Source organism: Sus scrofa, chromosome 2 (assembly GCF_054392235.1).
Source record: "Sus scrofa isolate SSC_HxYL_T2T_F1_AM1 chromosome 2, Sscrofa_HxYL_maternal_Yorkshire_Landrace_v2.0, whole genome shotgun sequence".
NCBI lineage: Eukaryota > Metazoa > Chordata > Mammalia > Artiodactyla > Suidae > Sus > Sus scrofa.
Genome location: NC_139384.1, coordinates 138,819,236 through 138,842,135, shown reverse-complemented (window position 1 = coordinate 138,842,135; position 22,900 = coordinate 138,819,236). Strand labels below are relative to the sequence as shown.

Sequence of the window (22,900 nt, the reverse complement as noted above, 5' to 3'; positions counted from 1 at the left end):
TCTGTCTGTAGCCTCCACTCCGGCCTGGTCTCAGAGTGAACAGATTCATTTAGATCAACAGTGCCCTGGGGGATAAACGCTTAATGTATTCAACCTTCCAAGAGCTGAGAACATCAATACATTCATAAAGCCACTTTGATTTGTATCGACTACGGTCGGGCTGCTAATTCATATACATCATTGTTTACTTCACAGAGCTTTTAACATGACTTTTGATTGATAGAAATCATGATTCAATTTCTGTGAAGAAGTGGTGACCTCAGACCTGCCTCAGATCCTTACTTTCTCTCTGCTGTCACAAAACGGAAGGAGGAACTTTCATGTCACAGCCTTAAGAAATTGCTAGATAACAGCTCATGTGTACTTAAAATTTTTTTTTTTTCATAGTAACAGGTAAGAGCAAAGTAGACGGCCCAAATAAGGGCAGTCAATGATCTAAACATGTTATTAATGTGTTCACAGCCAAACCATTGATTTACTCTGGGGCAAACACTACAAGCCAGATGCGTTTCCCACTCAGAAAATCTGTATTAAGCAAAGGAGAAAATTCACCAGACAAGGCCATGTCTCTTCATTTGTTTAGTGCCAAGCCCTGAGAGGTTTTTATTTACAGGAACCATTACGACACATGGCAAAGCTCTGTAACTAATGTACCCTGTTTCATGCAAATAACACAATCTGTATCTCATAAGAGTTTTAGTTTTGTTTGTTTGATGCTCTGTCAAACAGGGACTCTGAAAATTCTTTTCTAGCCATTCATTTCTTTCTAAGTCACTAAAACAAATGGCTCTAAACCAAGCCAATGGGCTTAAGTGACCAGAATTAGATTTTGTTTTGTTTATTGGTTACTTCCCAAACTTAAATAAGGCTTGAAATATTTTGCATTTTCTTTGGTTGCAGTCATATCCAGAGGTGCGGTCCAACAAAGGTGTGGGTTTTACTAAGGAAAACGTTCCTTCCTCAGAAAGTTGCATGAAACTAACATTGAAGGGGACAAAGAACTGAGACTATAAGAAGACAAAATGGTGACAGGAGAACTGGCATGCCTTTTTCTCAGATAAGGATGAGCCTGAACGCAACATATCCATGGCTCCAGAAAAATTCACAGTTCTGATGGAGATAAACTTAGAAAGCCTCGAGACAGCCCAGACTCGTCAGCATCTCACAGTTAATTAAAGAAGTGAGTGAAGGCATCAAGGCTTGCTCCCATCTGCCTGAATAATTCACCGCCTGTATCCATTATTAAAACCCGTTACTTCCCCACAATGATTCCCCGCTCGAGATGGATTGGTCTCAGAACCGAGAGATAAATTGTAACAAGGCCTACAGCTATATTAATAAATTGAAATGAACATTTATTTGCTCATCTAATTAGAACTGTAGTTTTTCCCAAATAGTGTAGTCATGCATTACCTTGACAGGCAGCACTGTCTACCTTTTGTGAGATTAAAATGAACAGGAGGGCTTTGCCCCAGATTTGGGGTTTCTCTGCATAAGAAGTTCTTTGGCCACCGCTGTTCTTTCAAGCCATTCATTCCATCACTATCCTATCTCTCCAGGATTGATGGGAGCTTAGCTTTTGAGGTACTTCGTCAGAGGGCTGCAAAGAATCATGCATATAGAACACGCATTCTTCTTTTGTCCCGTCTCTCTTTTTAAAGGGTTGCAGGAGGGAAAAAAAGCATGTAAAGGTTTTTCCCTCCCCCCTCCCCATTTCCACTTCCCTTCATTAGGAGGACAAAGCAGTAGAGCTCAGAGGTTCAAAGAACCTGTGCTGGGGTTTGCTTCCCTACTCAGTCATTGACTGGTACAGAACCTCAGTTTCTGCCTCTGAAAAATGAAACGAATAGTATCCATGTTGATGGGGTCCACGTGAAGTGTAGAGAGAGTGTCTTTGAAGGATGCAGGTGCCTATCAATGATAAGTGCGATTATTACTTTTTAAATTTTTATTTATTTATGCATATATATTTTTGCTTTTTAGGGCTGCACTGGCAGCATATGGAGGTTCCCAGGCTAGGGGTCTCATTGGAGCTATAGCTGCCGGCCTCCACCACAGCCACAGCAATGCTGGATCCTTAACCCCCTGAAAGGGGCCAGGGATCGAACCTGCAACCTCATGGTTCCTAGTTGGAGTCATTTCCGCTGCGCCACTACAGGAACTCCAAAGTGTTGTTATTATTTAGCAGTTCTTACCCTTCCCAGTTTGCACCCTAGATTCCAAAAACATTGATCAGGAGTTCCCATCGTGGCGCAGTGGTTAACGAATCCGACTAGGAACCATGAGGTTGCGGGTTCGGTCCCTGCCCTTGCTCAGTGGGTTAAGGATCCTGCGTTGCCGTGAGCTGTGGTGTAGGTTGCAGATGCGGCTCGGATCCCGCGTTGCCGTGGCTCTGGCGTAGGCCAGTGGCTACAGCTCCAATTCGACCCCTAGCCTAGGAACCTCCATATGCCACGGGAGCGGCCCAAAGAAATAGCAAAAAGACAAAACAAACAAAAAAACATTGATCACATTTGCGTGAAGGGAGTCTTTCTATAACATACCTAAGGTCTCCATTTCTGGAGTTCAGAAATGAATGTTGTGGTGTGGCGACATAAAACTTTCCCATTATGTAGGATTTCCATAGCAAAAGTCCAGTCTCCTCCAACCTGATGATACAGTCTTGGATGACAGAGTTTCTGTCTTCCTTTGCTGGCAGAGGGCCTAGGACATAGTAACTCATAGAATATAGCTCAATAATTGATGTGTTTTGTTTTGTTTTGTTTTGTTTTACCATAATGAGAAGTATGGTTATTATGTGTGCTCCTGAGAAATAAACATTTCTCTTCTGTGACCTAGACCCTCTGAGGCATACAGAGCCTAGAACAGTTGGGTCCTTTTATTGATTTTATACAACATTCAAATTCAAATTCAGGCTGCTGCAGCCTGAGGGATGTATTCTCTCTCTCTTAAAATGAGCAGAAAGGTACTTACTACGTATTGCTTGAGATTTGAGGTCTGGTTGATTGAGCACTTTTCATGTGATAAATGGAGAAAGTTTTAAAACATATTTCTGAGTTGCCAAAATAAGTATCAGATCCCTTCATCTGTTCTTCACCTTGCAGGTAACATAAGAGATTACTGATGATGTCTTCCTAGGTAGGTCATGGACAGGGCTGCATCATCATGAAGAATAGGATAAGACTGGGTTTGAGAGAAGGAGCATATCTCATCTTTCTCCAGTGAATTCCAAAACTGCTGAGTATGACAAACTTCACTAAACTTGAAACCCTTTATGAAAGTAAAATCTAGGAAAAAGGAAAATAATTTGCAAGGTATTAAATACATTGAGGGGAGTTCCCATCGTGGCTGAGTGGAAACGAATCTGACTAGTATCCATAAGGACACAGGTTGGATCCCTGGCCTCACTCAGTAGGTTGAGAATCCGGCATTGCCATGAGCTGTGATATAGATAACAGACATGGCTTTGATCTAGAGTTGCTGTGGCTGTGGCATAGGCCAGTGGCTACAGCTCCGATTCAGTCCCTAGCCTGGGAACCTCCATATGCCTTGGCTCTCAAAAGACAAAAAATAAACAAACAAATAAATCAGTAAATTCCTGAAAGATCTTCTAGTGTTCCTTTATGGTAGCTTTGCTTCTAGGGCAAGAGTACAAATGAAAAAAATCAGTATCAGATTTTATGTTATCAAACAAATACAGGGAGTTCCCATCATGGCTCAGAGGAAACATCTGACTAGCATCCATGAGGACGTAGGTTCAATCCCTTGCCTCCTCGCTCAATAGGTTAAAGAGCCAGCATTCCTGTGGCTGTGGTGTAGGCTGATTTGAATCATAGCTCTGATTCGACGCCTAGCCTGGGAACCTCCATATGCCGCGGGTGTGGCCCTGAAAAGACCAAAAAAAGAAAAATAATCAAGGAAATTGTCATGAAGCACGCTCTTAATCAATATAAAGCAAAAGGAAGCAGAATTCAATTCAGACGCTCATTCAGTAATGCCTTATGCTATATATTCCATGGACTGTTTAAGGATAGTAAGCGATGGAACAGAATTATTTTTATAGGTTTTAATAACTTTTTAAAATGCAAAACGAATGCAAATTTAAAGTTAAAAGTTCAACAAATACAGAAGGTTTATAAAGTAAAAACTAAGAATCTGCCATTTCTCATACCAGGACAACTAGTCCACTATTTAGTTGTAATATTAATACATGCATATGCTTCCAGAAACCTCCATGCATATACAGTTATATGTATGTAACTGCTTTCTGATTTGCTCTGTCAGCTAATGTACTTGAACCATACATATCGCTTTATAGTTTTTTAAATCTTAATGTTGTGTGTTGGATATCTTTCCACTTGGATCTGTCTCCTTATTTTAAGCGTTGAATAAGTTTTTTTGGTTTTTAGCATAGATAAACTGTATTTTCTGTAACTATGCCTCTGTAGATGGATATGCATGTTGCTTGAAATTTTTTTGGTATTTTAAATAATGCTTCAATGAACATTCTTGTAGCAGCATATTTGTTCACATAATGTTTGAATCGATTAATTCATCCCATGTGTGATCTTAAAAAGATATCACCACCTTTGCTCCAAAATACAGATTTTTAAAAAGATTTTTCCACTATTTAATAAGATGTTCCCATAAGTCAAGGAATACAATTAAAATCTGTTCAAGTCACAGCAAATTACTTCTTTTTAACAATTAGCTATGAATTATATTCATTTAATGGCAATTATGCTGTTTGACAAATGGAGTGTCCGTTCATTGATTAGAGAATTAGCAATGCGCCTCGTTCAAAACGGAATGAAATGTCCCAGGATGCCTGATCTGAACTTAGTCAATGCAACAGAGTTGGCAGGAACACAATTTCAGAGGCTAATTAGAACTAAATCTTGAGACATTTCCACTACACTAGATATCTTCAAAAGTTTTTTGAGATTTTGTTTTTCCTATTTGGAATTGCCAAAGAACATTCTAACATCATAACCCTTTGGCCTGATGGAAGAACAAAATATAAAGTATTGCTATCTTATTAAAGCTACATCACTTTTCTAATGTGGAATATGAAAAATGTGAGATTGGTGTAGGCTGCTTTTCAAAGCTGGATTTTCAGAAGGAGACAAGAAGAGGAAGACAGATGTACACTCTTTAGTTTACAATGCTTTCTGCTTGAGGGAGAGGAGAAGTTAGCTGTTCAACCCCAAGAAAGGCAGTATCGGTTCTTTCCCCTTTCCAGCAACATGGAACCCGTGGCTTTTAGCTGAGCACATGGTAGACCAGATTAAAGTCCTTGTGCTTGGGGGTGGACATATAACTAAATTCTTTCCGATAAGTTATATGCAGAAATAACAGGTGCAACTTCCAGAGTATGTCTTTAGAAGGAAGAGAATGCCCTCTCTTTCCCTCTTTTCCCCTTCCTGCCTCCTGAAATGCCTGAATAGTGGAGAGTAATCTTGGATTACTGCAACAAGGAGATTCGGGAGCAGTAAGATAGAAAGGCAGCATGGAGCCACACACTTTACAGCTTTTCTGCTTATACTCAAGACTGTTACAGGAGAGAGAACTGAGCTTCTGTTTTTCTTTCACATTGTATTTTGAGTTTCTTTTCCAGTAGCAAACATATATCTTAACTATCGAATGGCTCCAATTTTTGAGATTCTCAGTCAACTTAGATTGATGGTCTTGGAAGAAGCACTCCTCTTATCAGTGCTGTATTTTCTTCCACATGTTTGTAGACTGTGTGTCTCTGAATCAGTTCATTGCTCCCTTAAGGCTTTGCTAAAAGCAATAAGAAGGGTCCAACGCATGCCAACATTCTCTATTACTTAGGAGTCAGTAGACAATGTTTCTAGAGTCTGAAAAACTGTTTTGCCCTGTTGCATATGGATGAACCAGCTTTACCTCCTGCAATACTGCCCTCACTTTCCCACCCCTTCCATTAAGCAAATTAAACATTTTTGGTTCTATTACTTGAAGCATCCTTTCCTCGCTACACCCCCTGCCAGTTCTGATACCATATTCTATTTCCGTTAGGTATTCCATTTGGCTGCGCAAATCAGGGAACTGCAAATTGGAGGGTTAATGTGGAGGATGAGGGAAGGATGGCTCATGTTAAAACCATTATTGCCGGATCTATGAATCTTTTCATTTTTTCCTACTGCAAAATTACTAGTTGATTCCAGCTACTAGAGGAAAACGCATGAGAACAAAACGTGTGCCCTTCAGCTGCTTCTGTCCTATTTTAAGTAGCTTTAAGTAACTTCCTCTTAGATACCATTGGCCAGATGTGTGCTCTACGGCCATTGCTGAGTGCATAGAAGGCTGGGACTGTGGCTTTCAAATCCAGGCACAAAGCCACTTCCACCAAATTAGGATTGGGGCTGCCAAGAAAGTCAAAACAGGTTTGTTTGTTTTTTCTTTTATGCAGGTCATGACCCATTCTAAAATATTGATGAGTTGACAGTTTAGTCCAATGGAAAATGTGTATTTTCCCAATCCCAAAAATACACGCTCCTCTCCTTTTGTATTTCCCTAAATATATATCGAGCTATTGAAGGTCCCTGAAGGAAGTGCTTTCATCAGTAGGGTCTCTCATTTGGGCATCTTTACTAAGAAATGTCCAAAAGGCATGTATTACCTAGATAGTACAACTCGTGATCGGGTTTCAGAAATAACAGTACAACGTGTGAAAGAGCTGTCAATGCCCAATGCAGTCTTTTCTGGGAGGCTTCTTTTTCGCATGAGAGCAATGGATATCCTGTGCTTAAAGAAGGCTGTCAGAACTGCTCTCTGAAAGAAAGAGAGAGAGGGGGAGACATGAAAGGATAGATGGAAAGGGAAAGGGGAAAAGGAAAAAAAAAGGAAAACATCAGACAAAGTGACATGACCGGGTTAGGTAAGCTAATCACACTCTTCCTCTCTGAGACGCTAGAAGCTGTAGCGAAGAAGAATTTAAATAAAACAAGCTCTGTCTCCAGCACACCGTTAGTGACGGTCTGTGGCCACTATCATTTTTCTCCTTCTGGGAATTCAATTTGTCCCTATTATGCCAAGGTCACGGATTGAGGGATCTTAGTGGCCATCAGGGCTCTACCTTTGAAGCAAAGGGTCAGTGCATTAGTACAAAAGGGAATTAATCCAGTGTGCTGGCTCACCAAATGGTGGTTAATTCATTTAAAGGGAATGACCAGGGTTCCTATTCTAGGTTTCCATCTGGACAATCAGAAGCCTCCCTTCTCCCAAACACGAACTTCATTAATGAATATTCAACGGAAAGTATTACTTCATTGTCAGCTCTAATTGCTAGTTTTACCTTATTAGTAGAAGCATTTCTGTGGCTGAGCCTGACATACATTTGTTTGCACACTGTTATTAGTCAAGACTCAGTGAAGTCTTGTAATTAACACCTCCACATTATCTCATGCAGTGAAAGCAAAGACAAAACCAGATGACTCACTTTGTTTTAGCTTTGCTCTTGTTTTCTGATATAGAAGCACTTAAGGAGAAGTGTAAGCTCATCAGAATGCCATATGGAGCCAACAGAAACCATAAAAGGGTTTTCAGGAAGCAGTGCATGGAAGTTCATTAAGTGAACAGCACTACAATCAACATGCTGATTTAAAACTCTACCTGGCACTAATAAATCGCACAGGTACATTACCTGCTTCACACTTAGCAACCATTCCAGGTCACTGATGAAGGATCCACGGTTCCCAAGAAGCAGGCAAGATAACATATTCTCTGTAAACATAATGAAGTTAATGATTCACAGGACAATTAAATAGCTTTCCGAAACCTTATCAGTGTAGAGATAAAGTAGACCAAGACAATAACTGTATTTTAATCATGCCTACCATTCAGAACACTGTGTCTAAAAGCCAGCTCCCTGCAGCCGCTCACTGATATTTCCGTGGAAGAAGGCGGGGTGAGGGGGGTTGTCAACAGTTCATATTTCAGTTTTATATTTGGAAAGAGATCTTTTTCAAAATGCCTCTTTTTTTTTTAAATGTTTAGCAAAGGAGAGTTTAAAAACCAAGACAACATTCTTTTTCATTGAATTCATAAAAAGTGTCATTGTTTAATTTGCATTTTTAAATGCAAAAATAAAACACCAAGCCTTAGCAGAGAGAGCGATACCATCACCTGAGATTTTAGCTGTTGAATCTGCAAACGTGGTCATGGTTTAAATGAAAGAATTGCTTATTTACTGTTTGCGAATACTTTCCCAAGACAGTACAGACAAAGTGAAAAGCAACTACAGTAGGAAAGAGGAACCATATATATGCAATGACATGGCAACCTTTCTAACCTTTGAATTAGAATACAACCTTTTGATTTGTATTCCCAAAGCAATGAAGGATCTGGCTATTAAATTAAAATCACTGTTATACACAACTTGTCCTAGCTGAAAAGTCATATAGCAAATTGTGTTTTCAAATGAAGAGAGGCACCAAATTCTAATGGACCCCTGTCTGCACTAAATTTCCAATATTACGAAAGTATCCATCAGAAAAAAATAAGAATGACCCCCGTCCATGCCACCCAGAGCAATCCACAGATTCAGTGCAAGATGTCAATGGCCTCTTTCACAGAAATAGAGCAAACATTCCTGAAAGGTATAGGGAACCACAAAAAAGCCCATATAACCAAAATGATCTTGAGAAAGATGGCCGGAGGCATTACACTCACTGATTTCAAATTATATTACAAGGCTATAGTAATCAAAATAGTATGATTTTGGCACAAAAATAGATATCTAGATTAATGGAACAGAACAGAGAACCCCGGGGGGGGGGGGGAGGGAGTCATGCCTATATGGTCAATTAATCTATAACAAAGGAGTCAAGAATATACAATGGATAAAGGACATTTTCTTCAATACATTGTGTTGGGAAAACTGGGCAGCCACATGCAAAAGAATGAAACTGTACCACTCTCTTAGACCATACACAAGAACTAACTCAAAATGGATTAAAGACTTGAACAAAAGACCTAAAACCATAAACTTCTAGAAGAAAACATGGGCGGTCAGCTCCTCGATATCAGTCTTGGGGATGATTTTTTGGCTCTGACTCCAAAATCAGAAATAAACAACCCGGCAGATACCAAAACCAAAAAACATCTGCACAGCAAAGAAAACCATCAATGAAATGAGAAGACAACCTATGGACTAGAAGAAAGTACTTGCAAATTGTATATTGGATAAGGGGCTAATAGCTAAAATATGTAAAGAGCTGATACAGTTCAACAGCAGCAAGAACAAAACCAACCAATTAAAATAGGGGCCAGGAAACTGAAGAGATATTTTTCCAAAGAAGACATAGGTATATGAAAAGATGCTCAGCATCACTAATCATCAGGGAAGTACAAATCAAAACCACAATGAGATATCACCTCACGCTGTTAGAATGGCTGTGAAATAACAAGTGTTGGCAAGGATGTAGAGAAAAGGGAATCCTTGTGTACTGTGGGTGGGAATGAAAATTGGTGCAGCCACTGTGGAAAACAGTATGGAGGTGCCTCAAAAAACTAAAAATGGAATTACCATATAACCCAGCAATTCTGCTTCTGGGTATTTATCCAAAGATAAATGAAAACATTAACTGGAAAAGATAAATGCACACCCATGTTAACTGCAGCATTATTTCCAATATGTGTGACATGGAAACAGCCTAAGTATCCATTGATGGATGAATGGATAAAAAAATATGAGATACATAGATACAAACATACACATACATACATATATCATATATATGTGTATACATATACACACATATGTATGTAATTCAGCCATAAAAAAGAATAAAATAATATCATTTGTGAAGCTATGGAATGACCTTGAGAGCATTACACTAGGTGAAATAAGTCAGACAAATACTGTATAATCACACTTATATGTGGCATCTTTAAAAAAAAAAAAAAAAAGCTCATTGGTACAAAGAACAGATTAGTGGTTGCCAGGGGCAGGGGTGGAGGTTAAGCAAACGAGTAAAAGGAGTTGCTAAAAGAATCAATCGTAAAAGTTTTCATCATACACAAAAAAATGGTAACCCTGTACAAGGATGGATATTAACTAGACTTACTGTGATCATTTCATAATATATATCGAATCATGATGTTGTACACCTGACACTAATATAATGTTCTGTCCATTATAGCTCATTAAAAAAAAAAAAAATCAAATGCCCCACATTGCCTGGCTCCTCTGGAACACTGCTGCTGGGCTGTAACTGACCATGCCGAGAGGCAACTGCCCAAGCCTTTGACATCGTCACTTGAACCATTCACGTCAGCTCTGTGTGTTACTGATTTAGCGTTTTGCGCCTGCACTGGGCTGATCTAAACGACTGAGTCAGTGACTGCATCCAGGCAATTTGAGAAAAGTAGTAAACACAGCAGCTTCATTGCTGAGATCCCAGGGGTGCCCTCCCAGACCCAGTAGGAAAACCTCTGCTGAGACTCGCAGGCGGCGATTTGGCTCCCCATCTGGATTTTACCTCTGCCGAAAAATGCCACCAGGAAAACCTTTCCCCTTCCCACTGCTCTGCAGGTTTTGGCAATGGATGGCTCCTTTGCCCTACGGGTGCAGTGTTGGCCTTCTTGAGCCAGAAGAGCACAGTCTGAAAATAGAAACAGGGGCTGTTTTGTGGCCATTGAATAGGAAGGCTAATAATAGCATTGCTTCATTGTTTGGCAAGGACTTCAGGCTACCCCAGCCAAGGAGCAGCACACTCTGCAGTAACCAAATCATAAAATTTCTCCAGGGAATGGTGCAGCTTTTCAGAACATGTTTTATATTCTGGGATTGCTCGGGAAGGAAATAGTTGAGAAGTTGTTTTGACATAAGTGTGGTTTGTTTCCAATTTGAAGGCAGAGGGAGGGGCTGGAGAGATGAGCCAGGAGGTCAGTCGCAGAAGGGATGCAAAAAAAAAAAAAAAAACGTGTCGTTAAGGAGTTCCTGACAGGTGGTGAGAGGGCCGTAGCTCTGGAGCCCAGGCCTGGCGGGGTGTCTGTCCCCGTTGGGTTCCCAGTGTGCTCTCAGCATCGCCTTTCACACTCCTGTAATGTTTATTTCTGTTGAACTTAAAGGATGACCTTTTCCAAACTGCAGTACATTGTTGACCCACATGCATTTCTGAGACCTAATTTCCCTGAATGCCTTCCTTGTTCCTGCCGAAGAGAACTCTGTTCGAGAAAATAGGAAGAGGCTGAGGATAAAGAGCGTTGGCATGGAAATCTTTGAGGCATTGAATCCTGCCTGCTATTAATAATTTAGAAGTGTTTTTAATGCCCTGATAGGGAAGGAAGGTTTTTTTTTGACACCAAAGGCATCTAAATATTAATTTCAGAGGAATTGGTTGTTACAAGCAGTTAACATCCATTTTGTTAGTTGACCTCCTGAGGAAGGTTAATGCACTAAAATCTGGTCATTAAGTATAGTAACAAATGTTTTTTCAGGGAGGTTATTACTATCATAAACTCTAATCCATGGTTCACAGGCAGCAGCCTCTAGTGCAGTGCTCTGACTAATGAAGAATTAACTATTTCTGAGCAGTTAATAAAGATTTTTTCCCCCCACCAATCAACATACTCTACATGATCCTTATAATTACTAAAAGCATTAAGCTCTGGGTATGAGTTGCCTGCATGTCAGACCGGAATTCTGTTCTGAGTAAATGACAAATGGCAAACCTAATCCCATTCCACTTAATTTTTTTTTTCCCCGAACATGTTCACTGAAATAAGAAATAATGGAATTCCTAAGTATGAGAAAAAGATGGTCCAGTACAAAGCATTTGCTAAATGAGAATTGATGAGGTCTTTAGTCATATTTTATTGTGATGGAAGATTTTATGCTGTGCTTTAGTTCTTGCTAGAATTGAGAAGTTAATTGGCTACAAACAGGGCCTCTTTGCCCATTGGTTTGTTTTATTTTGTTTTTCCTGGATTAAAGAGCGTGCATTCTACAGGAACGCAGGAGGCAGAGGCTTGTATGAGAAACACTCATACCTACCTCCTCACCATAAGAGGGAAAAGGTACAACCTAACCTTTCTAAAAAGCCTCAGGGCAGTGTTTTGCTTTTCAATGGAAAGGTCGTCCAGAATTAATTAAAGTCACTTTCCTGCTGAGGACAGAGCATTTGGCTTTACTTTGAAGGCTCAAAGAAAGTTGCTCACACCAATTTCTTAGAGACCCGAATTTAAAGCAGCACAGCCAGTCCAGGGGGCAGCCTTTAAGAAGAAGTAAGCTTTCGGAATCAAAAGTCTGAACAGCTAATACACTGAGGCTTTAGGTGCCCCTGAGTTGGCAGTGTAAAATTAAAAAAAAAAAAAAAAAAAAAAAAAGAATGGCTTACTTTTCCCTGGGCCAAGTAGGATCAGCCTTCACATTGACATAGGCCCTTTCCCCTCCTTATTTTAACTTCAACTAAATCCTGGCCTTGAGACAGGTGCCCCCCCGCCCACCATTGAACAGAGAGGGAGGGGAAACCACACTTAGCCAGAATGAAAGGGACATTGTCTTTTGGAAAAGTACCTGTATTTTGGAAGGGTTTGCATCGCACACGAAAGCTTAAAAGGGGTCCAGTACACTGCTGGCAGCTCACCATCTCAAAATATTCTTGTGGAAGATTTGGTACATTGTACCCAGCTAAGGAACCAGTAGGGCTGGATTATCTGCACATCTTAGGACTTTACGCACCCTTCATGTGTTTGGTACTTGGCTTGAAAATAACTGCCATTAGTTTCCCACTTTCTGGTGATGGCTGATGATGGAACATTTCTGGGCCTCAGTTTCCCCTATCTGTAAAATTTTATTATAATATTTACTTTGGGGAATAGCTGGAAAGACGAGGGATAATTTATACCTGACATTCACATGGGCCTAAGACATACTAGTATGAATTTGCCTTACATTACAGCCATAGCTTTACCTATTTTTACATTTTATGAAAGTGACTAGAATCCTAAAATATCCCCAGGAAAACCTTGTGAGTTCAAAATTAGAATCAGGGGAATAACAACGCATTAGCTTAACTTCTGAAAACTGGGCTTTTACAGAGTCCAGCTCATCCATCAAGGCCCCGTCACTGGACACAAAGCTTTCCCTGGCTACCTCAGTCAGAAATAAGCCTTCCAGCCTCTGCGTTCTCATTTGCTTTGTACTATTTGAAGACCATTCTTCGCATTCATTCTTTGCTTAGAGTTGTTGGTAGACAGATCTTGGATCTGTAATTCCTAACGCTTAATCCAGTGCTTCAAACTCAAGGACGAGAAGGCATTCATGAATTTCTCCAACTCTTTCCTGTGGCATCTTTCCTGCCCAACCCATGGTGGCTGAGTGAATGATTGAATGACTCTGGAGGTCACCTGCCCTTTCTTCACTCTTTTATAGTGTATCCTCCCTCCCACCTTTTTTTTTTTTTTTTTTAATTTCGATTCTAAACAGAGTCTCTTGAAGTTTGCACTATCCCCTCCCCACTCTTTTCCCCGTGGTTAATCAGCTGACAGTAGAGAGACAGCCAGAAGGCAGGTGTTTGGATGGCTGGGTCATTCTCAGCTGGGTGTTTGCAGATCAGGGATTTCCTGCATTTGCACAGGGATTCTTAAGTGAATATGGAGAACAGGAAGCAGCAGGTTGAGACTGTAAAGATGAATCACAGTGTCTTTTGAAGTCACTGGTTGCCCCATAGCCTTATTGCCACACCCCTCATTGTTCATGGAAATCACAGAAAAGGGAGGTGAGCATTTCAGGATTACTGGTGCTTTTGCCGTATTGACCTTTGGTATGCTCCTTAACCTCTTCGGACTTTCATTTTCTCATCAGTAATAACAGTTTCCCCTATTCTAATTACTTCCTAGGCTTGCTAGGCAAATCGCATGATAAGATAGCTAAAGAACTTAGCTGAGAAAAAAGTATGATACTAAAAACAGTACCACTAGAACCAGACATTGAGAGAGGATTAGATAAGCTAGTGTAACTTATTTGCCCTTAATGACTAATGTTCTCTGAATCAATGTATTAATTATGAGAGAAATTAGATTTGCTTAAAGACAAAATATTATTAAAAATAGGAAGGAGCCACAGAAAGAAAGTTTGATTTATTGTAGTAATGAGCTAAGAATATTGCCATAGTCGCTGTCATAAAGATCTGTTCTCCCGCCCCCATGATTCTGGTATGTTTGGAGTAAAGAGCATGGTGAGATGCTATCAAATCAAAATGGTTTTCCCAGGTAGATCAGTGGTGGAAATCTACTTAATACTTACCCTCGTCTTCTCAGTGTACACACGTGATCATTATTTAACCATCAGCAAAGGGTCTCCATGACTCTTTGCAAACCGGAACATATATAATTTCCATTATCACCACCAATTCTAGTCAAGACAGCTCTGAAATGGAGCGAATGAATTTCAGTGCAGAGTTGACACTGCATCTAGTGCTGGCACTTTTCTGGTCGTAAGGAACAGGGATATAAATGCTTGGAAACACACATTTGAGAGAATAATTGAAAATGGGTTCAGTGTCTTCATCCTCCGAGACTGCGTGGGAGCACGTGCATGTTTGTAGTCAGTCTTTCATGAAATGTGTATGTATCTGTTTTGATCCTGAGGCTTTCCTGTGCTGTGCGCAGGTTTCACAGAGGGGTTCCGGCTTGTAAAGGTTAACCGTGCAGAAATCAGGGCTTTGTGCGTTTTTGCAAAGGTCACACTCATCAGCAGTTCCGGAAAGACTGCTGGGCTGGGCCCTGGTAACCACCCCATGACTGAACCATGGCTCTGGGTTTCATTTCCTTAAGAACACTGGTACAGTCCCTGGTTGTGTCACCAAGAGATAAAGAGGCTGCTCAGTCACTTGAAATTCAATTTGTACATTCCTCAAATCCAGCCCACCTCTTTCCTTCATGGTGTTTGGCAGCTGCTTGCTGGCATTCTGCATTTCAAATGCCTGAGCTGTAGGAAGCTGTTTAATAAATGGCATAGGTTTTGATTAATGTAACAAGCCGAAAATAGACCCTGATGTAATGCGTGTCTCAGCAGGCACCACAGATCAAACCGGACAGTTTCAAGGGACTGTGCTGTAGCAGAGAGGTTTCTCCAAAGAAAGGTATTTTATGTTTTTATAGCACCTTGAAGGGTCAGACTGTAGAATGTGTACATTTGGGGCCTGGAAGCCTGCCCTGTGGGTCTACGAATAGGAATTACAGTTGACCACACAAGAAGCTCCAGAGAAAACGAGCTATTTGACATTGACTCAGGTCTACAAAGGATCATCTCTGCTTCACCAGAAGCCCTGACATTATTTCTTTTAAAACCACAGCTAAACAGAAATGATAGTAAAATTCCAGTAATATTCTGGTTAACTCACTTGTTTAAGTCATGCCTTTAGTTTCAGCCAGTGATGTAAAAGCCTCATATAGCCCTATGTGTAACGGTACTGATTTAAACTTTCCTTTCTCCGTGGGTAAAATAATTGGAATTCCTGTTCCCTGGTTCTACAGAGAAAGGTCAGTGAAAAGCAAGAAACTTCTGTGCCAAGATCCCCTTTTACTTGCTGAGGTGTTGTGTATTATGTGAAATGTAGAGTCATTTTTCTTATTGAAGGGTTAAAAACAGAGTCTAAAAGGTACTAAAAGGAAGAAAAAAAGGAAATAAAGTTATTGCCCTTAATTTCTGTTTACTGAGTCCATACATTGTGAGTTGCTTGAAATCACTTTGGATATTTAGTCAAACTATATTTTGTGTGTGGTGGGGGGTTGGTTGGTGTGAGGTGGTGTATTAGGGGTAGTAGATCCAGGCAATAATTTTCTCCTGGTACAAACAGAATTAGGCTACAGGAAACACTTTTACATGTGTACTTTTTCCAACAGGTAAATTTCACTTTGCCACTATGGGAATTTATATAATTTATGAATGATCTCACACACTGGTTAGTGTAAAGAAGTTGACTTATTAAGAGTTACATTGCCTGTAAGGGAAAGCCAAAATTAATACTTTTGGGCCTTCTGAGTCATTTTTTTCCTGAACTTGCCTGTCTAATCAAAGGACTTTCTCATGGGATATTCAGCTAACACAGCCAAGGTCATAGATTCAATAAAAATAAGTTAATTTCAAACAGAGCCAAACTCTCCCAGCCACTGACCACAGCCCTACCCAAGCCAATCATTCAACAAGGGTTTATCAACAGTTAAATAAAAGCTATTATCATCATTCCAGGACAAACTACAAAAACTCCTTAAACCATACCATTCAGACAAACCTTGTTTTATTGTGTTTCACTTTATTTCACTTCACAGATGCCTCATATCTTATAAATTGAAAGTTTGGGGTGACCCTCATGTCCAGCAAGTCTGTTGGTGCCATTTTAACAACAGCATTTGCTCAGTTTGTGTGTCTGTCACGCTTTGGTAATTCTTGAACTATTTCAGATTTTTTTTTTTTTTTTTTGTCTTTTTGCCTTTTCGAGGGCTGCTTCCCGCGGCATATGGAGGTTCCCCAGGCTAGGGGTCAAATCCGAGCTGTAGCCGCCGGCCTACGCCAGAGCCACGGCAACATGGGATCCGAACCACATCTGTGACCTACACCACAGCTCAGGGCAACACCGGATCCTTAACCCACTGAGCAAGGGCAGGGGACCGAACCCGCAACCTCATGGTTCCTCGTCAGATTCGTTAACCACTGCACCATGATGGAACTCCTATTTCAGATTTTTTCATTATTATTATCTTTGTCATGATGATCTGTGGTCAGTGATTTTCAGTGTTACTTTTGTTATTGTTTGGGTGCACCGCAACCTGTGCCCATGTAAGACAGTGAACGTCACTGATAAAGGTTGTGTGTGTTCTGCCTGCTCCATCACCCTGCTGCTCCCTTCTTTCCCTTTCCTTGGGCCTCCCTATTCCATGAGTCACAGCAATATGGAAATTAGACCAGTTCATAACACTACAGTGGCCTGTGAGCTTTCAGGTGAAGAGAAGAGTTGCATGTCTCTCACTTTAAATCAAAAGCTAGAAATAATTTAGCTTTTTTTTGCTGAGATGGAGAAACTTTTATTGGTCTGGATAGAAGATCAAACCAGCCATAACATTCCTTAAGTCAAAGCTAATCCAGAGCAAAGTCCTAACTCTCCTCGATTATGTGCAGCTACAGAAGAGACGTTTGAAGCTTGCAGGGATTGGTTCATGAGGTTGAAGGAAAGAAGCCATCTCCTTAACATCAAAGTGCAAAGTGAAGCAGCAAGTGCTAATGTAAAAGTTGTAATATGTTGTCCAGAATATCCAGCTAAGTTGGTTAATGAAGGCACCAAACTACATAACAGAATTTCAGTGCAGACAAAATAACATTCTCCTGGAAGAAAATGCCATCTAGGACTTTCATAGCTAGAGAGGAGAAGTCAATACCCGGCTTCAACACTTCAAAGGACAGGCTGACACTCTTTGGAGGCTAATGCAGCTGGTGACTTGAAACTGAAGCCAGTGCTCATTTACCACTCCAGTAATCCTAATGATAAATCTACTCTGCCTGGGCTCTCTAAATGGAGCAACAAAGCCTGGATGACAGCACATCTGTGGACAACATGGCTTACTGAATATTTTAAGCTCACTTTTGAGACCTGCTCCTCAGAAAAGAAACAAACAAAAAAAAAGATGCATTTCAAAATATCACTGCTCATTGATCATGCACCTGATCACCTAAGATCTCTTATGAAGATGTGCAATGAGATTTGTGTTGTTTTTGTGCCTGCTAACACAGCATCCATTCTGTGCCCTGTGGATCAAGAAGTCGTTTCAACTTTCAAGTCTTATTTATTATTTATTTATTTGCCACACCCGTGGCATGTGGACATTCCTGGGCCAGAGCTATGAGAGTATAAAACTGTGGCCAGGTTATGGAAACATGTAATAACAGCACTAAGAAATAATGCACTTGAGTGAGATGAGAACACACTAGTGGAGAAGTAGATTGGTGATCTGTCCCATGTGCTATGTCTGCACTACCACCTCCTTTAAATATGTATTGCTGTTTGTTTTTTATACACTGCTTACTTCAGATAGGTATATGAGGTGCCTTAACCTCGAAACTTAATGCATTAAGAACAAGGGTGATTGACAAAGAATAATACCAAAAGGCGATGATGAAAATGAAAGGAAAAAGAAAAAACTTACCTGAAAACCCCCGCCTCGAACAAACCAGAGAAGTTGAGAAGAAAACCACAGCTGAGAAAAAAGGGGAAATGGGGCTAACAGTGACTCAATATCCAATAAAAGGAAGACAGAGTTTTTTAGCTAAATTTAGTAAAATTTGTTCGAAAGGCAGGGATCCAAATTGGTAAATGATTGCAGAAATAGGTACATTCCCTGGGAAATGAAATAGAGTCTGCTTTGCTACCACACATGCCTCTCTGGTGGATACCAGCTCATATGCAATTGCAAATAATTATAAATAAAAAAGCAGTATTCGCATACATGGGAAGTCCTATTAGTTCTTAGGTAAATTTTTCCCAGTGCATTCTATTCAGTCAGGATGCTCCAGAGACAGAACCAATAGGAAATACATGTTTACGTTTATATTATATATATATAGGGGGAGAGAGAGAGAGAGAGACTTATTATAGGAGTTGGCTTACATCACTGTGGATGCTGAGAAGTCCCATGATCTGCCATCTACAAGCTGGAGACCCAGGTTCTTCCTCAGTCTTTATCTCCAAAATTTAGCAATCTTAGCTCTCCCTTGTATACCCTTCCATAGTCTACTCTCCTTAAAAAAAAAAAAAAAAAAAAAAAAAGACAAAATCCTATGTTTGCTAAGAAAACATGGCAATTCAGAACATATTAAGATTTTTATTTTCTTAGTGCTCTGGTTACAAAGTTATATATGTTTGAATGATCTGACCCAACCCTCTTTAGCCAAAGGACCCTATTATTCTCAGTGCATAATTTTTCAGATCATGAAGTCTTTTAGGAACACATGTATTGAATGATAGAAAAGCTTGTCTGGAGTTCCTGTCGTGGCGCAGTGGTTAACGAATCCGACTAGGAACCATGAGGTTGCGGGTTCGATCCCTGCCCTTGCTCAGTGGGTTAATGATCCAGCGTTGCCGTGAGCTGTGGTGTAGGTTGCAGACGCGGCTCGGATCCTGGATCCTGCGTTGCTGTGGCTCTGGCATAGGCTGGCAGCTACAGCTCGGATTCGACCCCTAGCCTGGGAACTTCCAAATGCTGCGGGAGCGGCCCAAGAAATGGCAAAAAGACAAAAATAAAATAAAATAAAGACAAAATGCAAAAGAGTATAGTTTGGTTTAAAAAAAAGAAAAGAAAAAAAGAAAAGCTTGTCCATGGCATCTCAGTTTTCGACATTATTCTCTGACAGGCCAAGCAAATGATCTCACTGTAGTTCTACTAACCTTTACGTCAATAATCTCTCTGCTTTCTTTTTTAAATTTTATTGAACTTTAGGTGACTTGACATCATTGGGTTAATTTCTGCTGTACAACAAAGTGACTTGGTTTTATATATATTTATAAATCTCAGTTATATATACTTATATATATAAATTGAACTTATGTTTCTGGACATCAGAATCATGCTTACAGTAATCATCTGAGTCCAGCTTACTCAAGTCCCCTTAATATGCCTATAGAGTTGTTTCTTATAAATATCCTCTAAAGGGCACAAAAACTTAGGAGTTGGTAAGAATTAAATCCATAATGTGAGATAAACTAAATGCAGTTGACTCAACTTTTATCTTAGTCTATGCTGTGTGCTTTTCACCTTAATTTCAGTATTCTGCTTATAAAATGACAAAATCTTTAGCCACCTCTTGGTTAGGGGGAAAATAATCTTGTTTGCTCGTTGCTCCCTAATTCCTTTGGGTCCCCTACTGACCTGTGCCCCACCGTGATTCATGCTCAACTGTGGACTTTGTCGTCCCAGGACTGGTATGCTGATTGCAGAGAATTTTTCTTCTTTATACACTTTAAAGTTAACTTTTGAAAGACAGGGTTTTCATTGACTATATTAACAAACTCAGATTATCACAGTTTATATTTGAAAAGCACCACAAAGATGTGGCATCAAATTTGGACAGGGCTTGGAGTTCCCTGGTGGCTCAGCAGGTTAAGGAACCTATTCTTTTTTTTTTTTTTTTTAAAGAACTTTAATATATTTTTATTTTTATTTTCCCATTGTACAGCAAGGGGGTCAGGTTATCCTTACATGTATACATTACAATTACATTTTTTCCCCCACCCTTTCTTCTGTTGCAACATGAGAATCCAGACATAGTTCTAAGGAACCTATTCTAAGGTGCAGGTTCTATCTCTGGTCTGAGAACTTCCTCATGCTGCAGGCTCAGACAAAAAAAAAAAATTGGACAAGCCTACATTTCCATCAGTGTGGTTAAAATCGTGATGATAAAACTATAATAGATAAGAGGCTCATGGTTGCAGACAAAGTTCCATAATGTTTGCTAATCCAAATCATCTGATAATTTAGCTAGCTAGCTTAGCTTTGAGTAAAGATTGCATTCAGTCATTCCTTAAAAAAAAAAAAAAAAAAAAAAAAAAAAGGATGCAGAGGCTGGAGGCTCATTTGTGCATGCACAAAATATATTTGACTTGATCGTAACTAAACGTTCAGTGCTAGCAGAATAAAATATGAGCATTTAAATGGCCTGCCTGACCATATAGGCCTGCACAACAATCCTCAGCCAAAACCAATCATTGTCGCAGTACTCACTCATTGAGGATGCAGTCAAAGAAATGTGTATTCAGACTTGATGGGCTTTGTGTTGACTGGGACTTTTCTTCGTCTTTCTCCGGATCCTGCAGAGCTGACCCCAGCCCCTTTTGAAGTCTGTGATAACCCTAAGATCAGAACAGATGCCTTGGAGTGGGGTGGGAAGAAAAGGTGCAGAGAGCTCATTAAGTGCTTGCATTTCTAGACCATTTTCAGCTGATGACAATGATTGTTGAAGTAGTTCTCACTCGCCATAGGTTTAAAAGTTAAAAAATGTTAAGATACCAATTTATTGTTGAGGTAACACAGGCGCTAGTGTCCTGGAAAGGATCAAAGGTTTTCCAGGAATAAAAACAATGAATATTGTATCACCAAATTAGAAATATATAAGTGTTTGAAATGTATTTAATATATGCCTTTCTCCTTATTAAGATCTATTATTTACCATCTTTACTCAAAGCTAAGCTTTAGGTTTTTATTCACCCTGTACTTATCTCACAATAGCATGTTGCACAGTTTTTTGTATTTTTCTCACATGAGCAACATTTTTGGATGCCTTCTGTGTGCCAGGTTCAGTATGCTAGGAACTGAAGATACAGCAATGGCTAAAATGGTTTACATGATGGTAGAACAGACAGAGAATAAGCAAGAAATAAATGAGAATTTGAGATTAGGACTATGAAAAAAAGAAGAGAAGACAGTGGTGAGTCTTTACTTTACACACATTGGCCGAGGAAGGCCTCTCTGAGTATGCACTGACTCAGCATCTCTGAGTACACACCGACTGGGCAGAGACTGGTAACAGCAAGCATAGCAGAGGTCAAGGCATTAGGAACAGTAAGTGCAAATGTCCTGTGGAAAGGGCAGTGTTTCTTGGTAATTATTAGTTTCGTGCCCTCCTTCTCATGTTATCAGCAAATTTTTATTGGAAGTAGATATTATGTGTTTATAATTAAATGAATGATGATGAAAACATCATCACTGATAATGATTACTGTCTATTGCTTTTAGTATACTCCAGAATCTATTGTAAGTACTTTGCCTCTATTATCTAATTTAACGCACGCAACAGCCTCTCAAAGTAGATGAAGTAACTGAGGTTCAAGGTTGCTCCTCGTTACATAGCTGGTATAACTGGCTGATAACTGGAACTGGAACCTGAATCCAGGCTTTCTGAAGTTAACAACCCCCGCAGTTAACCACCTGTGGGGGCTGAATCATGTTCCTCCCCAAATTCCTATGTTGAAGCTTTAACCCCTAGGACTTCAGAATGTACCTGTAATGGGAGATAGTCTTTAAAGAGGTGACTATGTTAAAATGAGGACATTGGATGGGCCCTAATCCAGTATGACTGGTATCCTTATAAAAAGTGGAAATTTGCACAGAAACTCACACAGAGGGAACACCATGTGAAGACACAGGCAGATGACAGGCATCTCCAAGCCAAGAAGAGATGCCTCAGAAGAAACCAATCCTATTGATGTCTTTATCTCAGACTTTGAGAGAACTTCCAGAATTGTGAGAAAAAAAGATCTCTGATATTTGTTACGGCAGCCCTAGCAAACTTACGTATCATCCAGGGAGGCTAACAAAAAAGTATAAAAAGAAATTGACTTGAACCCTGGTCACTTGGTGTATTTAGCTCTGCCATATACAAGATTTTAAAAAGGAAGCCTCGAGAGTTCCCATCGTGGCTCAATGGAAACAAATTTGACTAGCATCCATGAGGACACAAGTTCGATTCCTGGCCTTATTCAGTGGTTTAAGGATCTGGCATTGCCCTGAGCTGAGGTGTAGGTTGTAGAGGCGGCTTGGATCTGGCATTGCAGTGGCTGTGGCTGTGGCTGTGGCTGTGGCAGGCGGCTATAGCTCCATTTCTACCCCTAGCCTGGGAACCTTCATATGCTGTAACTGCAGCCCCGAAGAGACAAAAAAAAAAAAAAAAAAAAAAGAAGAAGAAAGCGTTGATAATGCTCTCTGTCTTCATTGTCTGTAGTCAGATACGTTGTTGATGATGTAAGAGGACTGCTTTATACTTTTTTTTTTCCTGCCCTCACAGCATATAGAAGTTCCTGGGCTAGGGATCAAATCTGAGCAGCATTTGTGACCTACACCACAGCTGTGGCAATGTCGGGTCCTTAACCCGCTGTGCCACAGT

At 40.1% G+C, this 22,900-nt stretch overlaps 2 long non-coding RNA genes across 5 annotated transcripts in view; one reads left to right on the top strand and one right to left on the bottom strand.

Annotated features, from left to right (window-relative positions):
* The window catches only part of LOC102158243 (uncharacterized), a 1,270,494-nt gene that overhangs the window by 1,168,430 nt on the left and 79,164 nt on the right, over nt 1–22,900 (top strand). Inside the window, exon 2 of one of the 3 annotated variants that reach the window (XR_014838702.1) lies at nt 901–1,037. The exons of 1 other annotated variant lie outside the window; for it this stretch is intronic. This is a non-coding gene — a long non-coding RNA (uncharacterized LOC102158243). Of the gene's footprint in view, nt 1–900; nt 1,038–22,900 lie in introns of those variants that run through there. One more of the 3 variants, XR_014838701.1, reaches the window with a different exon arrangement.
* Nucleotides 3,979–18,268, bottom strand: LOC106509541 (uncharacterized). Of its 2 annotated transcripts, none has more exons than XR_014838705.1 (3): nt 18,172–18,268; nt 7,667–7,746; nt 3,979–6,795 (listed from the first exon to the last, which is right to left on the bottom strand). It is a non-coding gene; the product is annotated as an uncharacterized LOC106509541 (long non-coding RNA). The 2 variants fall into 2 exon arrangements; XR_014838706.1 differs by lacking the exon at nt 18,172–18,268 and adding an exon at nt 10,092–10,236.